This window comes from Dermacentor silvarum, chromosome 1 (assembly GCF_013339745.2).
Source record: "Dermacentor silvarum isolate Dsil-2018 chromosome 1, BIME_Dsil_1.4, whole genome shotgun sequence".
NCBI lineage: Eukaryota > Metazoa > Arthropoda > Arachnida > Ixodida > Ixodidae > Dermacentor > Dermacentor silvarum.
The window spans coordinates 424,038,843-424,044,548 of record NC_051154.1 but is presented as its reverse complement, the minus strand read 5'-3'; the positions used below and the strand labels follow the sequence as shown (position 1 = coordinate 424,044,548).

Below are 5,706 nucleotides of genomic sequence, written 5' to 3'. Positions count from 1 at the left end.
TCCTTCTCTCAAGTTGCTTTGAAAGCAGCCCCTTTGAATGCAGAAAACAAGTTTGCAACAAAAATATAACGTTTTTACAGACTATACTCACGATTAGCACACTTATTGTTATGGATGTGTCAAAAAAGGTCGCAGTATCGCCCGAGAGACGAAGCATCGATTGCGATAACAAATTATTAGACAACTATATGAAGTAAGGATAGTAGTTTAATCAGCCGTATAAACTTGTAAACATTCGCTTACTAAGTTAACAAGCATGACGACACGCGCGCACATGCAAACATGAACACATCTCACTGGATGACCGCGGACACTCGCTGTCAAAACGCTGGTGTGAGGAAGAACGGCAACAGCAGCCAGTGAATTGCCCTTCGTGCTGCCTCTCGATTCAACGTCAACTAAGCGGCAAGAACACATCGCACACGAAGACATCAGCCCTCGGCGCGCCGAGACTCTGTAGCCACCGCAGATCGCTTTCAAGACGGCGCTCGCGTGGCCGTGCACAGTCACGCCGTACGCAGCAACCGCCGGTGTAGAACACTTAGAAAAAAAAGAAAAAAAAACATTTTGCAGGAAAAAGAAATCGCACGCAGTCGACAGGATTCGAACCTGTGCGGGGAGACCCCAATGGATTTCTAGTCCATCGCCTTAACCGCTCGGCCACGACTGCCGCTGTTCGCCGTTTCCTCTATTGTTGTCTCTGCTCAGCACAGATGCAGTTCTAATATGATCTAGTTCTTGTATGTCATGTGACACGTGTGACCAACCTTTTACTCCTAACATTCTAGCAAAAACCCTAAGACTAGCGCCACTTTCGAGGTATCCGTCCCCAGTATCTGCGACATTATGTCTTTGGGTTTCAGTTAAGATCATCGTTCCGAACTGTCAAAGGCACGCGTTTGGAAAACTGCTAACTAGAACGCCAATGCATTTGGTAGCATTTTAACCTCTCATACCACGAAAGTGGTACTAGTCATAAGATTTATGCTAAGCAGACGTGACTTCACTACTCTTCGCAGTCAATATCGCAATTACAGCATGTCCACTATAGTGAGTCTTTAGAAATTTAATTAGCACATTTATCGGTAATTAACAAACTTATATCAGCCTCACGTGTTAAATTTTTGCAACGTGTACACAAAATTCCTCTTACCGCCCATCTGAGCTTTTCCATAAGTGTAGCGGTTTATTTTGTTTATTTATTTTTTGTTTGTGGGTTCGTACAGTGCTTGCATTTTAAACTGATTTGTTTCTCTGCTAAAAAGTCTGTGTTGTTCTTTTAGTTTTTTATACTATATCCATTGTACGTGTTCGTATCTTCCATTCCTGTAACGGCCCTCGGGCTCAAAGTCATCATCATCAGCCTATATTTATGTCCACTGCAGGACGAAGGCCCCTCCCTGCGATCTCCAATTACCCCTGTCTTGCGCTAGCTGATTCCAACTTGCTCCTGCGAATTTCCTAACTTCATCACTCCTCCTAGTTTTCTGCCGTCCTCGACTGCGCTTCCCTTCTCTTGGTATCCATTCTGTAACTGTAATGGTCCACCTGGTTATCCATCCTACGCATTACATGGCCTGCCCAGTTCCCCTTTTTTCCGCTTAGTGTCAACTAGAATATCGGCTATCCTTGTTTGTTCTCTGATCCACACCGCTCTCTTCCTTTCTCCTAACGTTAGGCCTAATATTTTTCGTTCCATCGCTCTTTGTGCGGTCCTTAACTTGTTCTCGAGCTTCTTTGTTAACCTCCAACTTGTGACCCATATGTTAGCACCGGTAGAATGCAATGATTGTACTCCTTTCTTTTCAACGACAGTGGTAATCTCCCAGTCAGGATTTGGTAATGCCTGCCGTATGCACTCCAGCCTAATTTTATTCTTCATAAATTTCTTTCTCATGATCAGGGTCCACTGTGAGTAATTGACCTAGATAAACGCACTACTTTACAGACTCTAGAGGATGACTGGCGATTCTGAATTCTCGTTCCCTTGCCAGGCTATTGAACATTATCTTTGTATTCTGCATATTCATCTTCAACCCAATTCTTACACTTTCTCGATTAAGGTCCTCAATCATTTGTTGTAATTCGTCTCCATTGTTGTTGAGTAGTACAATGTCAACTGCAAACCGAAGGTTGCTGAGATATTCGCCATTGATCCTCACTCCTAAGCCTTCCCAGTCTAAGAGCTTGAATACTTCTTCGAAGCATGCAGTGAATAGCATTGGAGTGATTGTGTCTCCTTGACTGACCCCTTTTTGATAGGTAACTTTCTACTTTTCTTGCGGAGAACCAATGTAGCTGTGGAATCCTTGCAGATATTTGCTAAGATACTCACGTATGCCTCCTGTACTCCTTGATTACGCAATGCCTCTATGACAGCTGGTATATCTACTGAATCAAATGCCTTTTCATAATCTATGAAAGCCATATAGAGAGGTTGATTGTACTCCGCAGATTTCTCGATTACCTGATTGATGACATGGATATGATCCATCGTAGAATATCCCTTCCTGAAGCCAGCCTGTTCTCTTGGTTGGCTGAAGTCAAGTGTTGCCCTGATTCTATTGGAAATTATCTTGGTGAATATTTTATACAATACAGAAAGCAAGCTAATGGGTCTGTAATTCTTCAATTCTTTAACGTCTCCCTTCTTATGGTTAAGAATAATGTTGGCGTTCTTCCAGCTCTCTGGTACACTTGAAGTTGTGAGGCATTGCATATAAAGTGCCGCAAGTTTTTCAAGCATGATATCTCCTCCATCTTTGATTAAATCTACTGTTATTCCATCTTCTCCAGCAGCCTTTCCCTGTTCATGTCATTCAAGGCCCTTCTAACGTCATCGCTAATTATAGAAGGGGCCTCTGTATCCTGTTCATCACTACTTCAAACGAAAGTAGCTTGGCTGCTCTGGGCACTGTACAGGTCAGTATAGAATTCTTCCGCTGCTTTTACTTGTCATCGAAATTGCTGATGATATTACCCTGCTTAACTTTCAGTGCATACATTTCGCCTTGTCCTGTGCCTAGTTTTCTCCTCACTGATTTCATGCTGCGCCCATATTTTACTGCTTCCTCAATCTTTTCCACGTTATAACTTCGGATATCCTTACTTTCTTTTTGTTGATCAGTTTCGACAGTTAAGCTAATTCTATCTGACCTCTCGAGTTTGACACTTTCATGTTTTGCCGTTTCTTTATTAGGTCCTTTGTTCCTTGAGACAGCTTACCTACCGGTTGCCTTGGTGCTTTACCTGCCACTTCAATTGCTGCTTCTGAGATCAACCTAGTTACAGTTCCATTCATTACTTGTATGTTTTCTTTATCTTCCTGTTCTAAAGCTGCATATTTGTTTGCGAGCACCAGCCTGAATTGGTCTGCTTTTACCCTTACTGCGTCCCGATTGGCCTGTTTCTTCATGACTAACTTTATTCTTTCTCTCTTCAAATTGAGAGAAATCCTAGACCTCACTAACCTATGGTCACTGCACTTTACCCTACCTAACACTTCTACATTCTGTACTATGCTGGGATCGGCAGAGAGTATTAAATCTATTTCATTAGTTGTTTGACTATTAGGGCTTTTCCAGGTCCACTTCCTGTTGCTGCGCTTCCTGAAGACGGTATTCTTTATTCGGAGCCTATTCCTTTCCGCGAATTCTACCAACATCTCTCCTCTAGTGTTCCTAGAATCGATGCCGTAGTTGCCAATTGCTTGCTCGCCAGCCTGCTTTTTCCCCACTTTTGCATTGGATGTCGTGGAATCATATGTAACTTCTAAGTATTCCCGTAGAAAGAAACATAATTCGCCCCCCTCCCCCCCCCCCAAAAAAAAAAAGATCAGGAAAGAGGGCGTTTTCGAGACCAGACAGGGCGGCAAGTGTGCTAATGACGCCTGACAAAATCATAACAATTAAATGACCGAATTCAAATCAACGGCAAGAACCAATTTCTAGGCGAAAAAAAAGGTCTGGTTAAAATATTACGATTGATTAGGCGTTCGTTCGACCTTTCACTCGGAGCCTTACGAGTCCTGCTGTAAAACCTCCGAAGGTGGGCGAAGTGATAGACCGAGCTGTCTAACGAAGAGAATCATGTGCATGATGGAAAACTATGTGTAGAACTGGACAGTGGCAAATAAGTAGAGCGGGCAAAGTGAAAAGAGACATGGACGCGCGCAGGATGCCATGGTGCACAGTCAAAATGTGCTGGCTCTCCCTTAATCGAGAGTATGGTGTAAGCATGAAATGGCTACCGGCAAAGCAGATGAGTGTCTTCACGAGAAAACGCGAGAAAATAATGGAAGAAAATTTTGAAAAGCAATTCTTAGTGACGATGCATGAACAACGTGTAAAGGGCTGCAGAGGACTCGTTGAAATAGTCAGACCAGCTGGTTCTATTTACTGTATTTGTGCAATGTTAATAAACGTAGACAGGAAAGTAACGTTAAAATAATCGATTAGTTTTAGTAATTGATCTGCTACTTTAGTAGAACAGTAATTGGCAACTGCAATCAATAAAATTTTAAATGAAGTAATTGTAAATGTAATCGGTTACGTTTTTATGTAATGCGTACAACTATGACCTTCACCAATTATTTAATAAAAACAGATTAATCGCGATTAAAGTATTAATTGGCCAATCGAAAGATTAACTGGTCAATGGTTACGTCCGGTACGTGCCGGTCAATATAGACACGGAAAGGGAAGAGCAGAGATAAAGTATCTGCAGCGGTAACAGCTATCTTAGTGCGGGAATTAATTTTGGAGTCAGCTAAAAACATAGGCACGTTAGTGAATTTTAAGGGTTTTTTTTCTTTCTGTCTTTTTTTGTTGCTTATCTGTTCAGTAAACACGCGTTAACAAAACTACATTGACATCCCTCCGCCTAGCATCCCCTACGCTCCTTCCGGAGGAACTTGACACCCCACGAGTGTTTGTTTTCTGAGCTGCCAAAATAATGCAGCAGCACATTAATGCAGCAATCAAATTAATTGTTCCAATTTGTTGTTCCAAAATTGTCCAACAATAATTGTTCCAAAATTGTTCCAAGCAAAAAGCACGCCGGTAGCCATTTGAGGCGGTCGATTCCGCGGAGAGAAGGTGCAGCTTATATATTTCTTCTTTTGCTTACATTTATCCTGAAGGTGCAGCTGCGAGCTGTGTACTTCAAGCTTTCAGCCTTGCGCCGTTGCTTCTGGCAAAACCGTTGTGAGCTCAGCGCACGTTGCGCAGAAGTAAAGCCGAACATAAACCAGGCGAGGAAAATGGACACACTATAAAGAATGTGTTTCAAGGAGTGCACTAAGTAAGCGAGCACTATTTAAATTACGCTTCCGGCATACTGAGGTATGCGTTATAAAAAAGCTCGGAACATCACCACGGCCGCGAAGCACGTGGCTCCCTCTACGTACGTCGTATAGGACTACGATTGCTGCTCCCTTCCCCCTATAACGTCATGGGACATCGTTCTGAATTAATGCGTAAATTAAGCGATTATTATTCAATGAAATGAGAACGTGATGTGACGAACTTCATGTAATGGACAGTCACGAGTAGGACAATATTATTGTGCCGAATAACAGCGAGAACGGTAGGAAGCGAACAAGCTTGCGCTCGATATCCTGTTCGCTAACGCCTGTGGTGCTTGTGTCGTGCTCGTTAGTTTGTGGCCGTATATTTCGAGTACACTAAGAAAATACGAAAGTTATTA

At 42.6% G+C, this 5,706-nt stretch overlaps 1 non-coding gene across 1 annotated transcript; it reads right to left on the bottom strand.

Moving 5' to 3' along the window:
• Window positions 1-588: 588 nt before the first annotated feature.
• Window positions 589-670, bottom strand: Trnas-aga (transfer RNA serine (anticodon AGA)). Its single transcript has one exon. It is a non-coding gene; the product is annotated as a tRNA-Ser (tRNA).
• Between the last annotated feature and the right edge of the window lie 5,036 nt (window positions 671-5,706).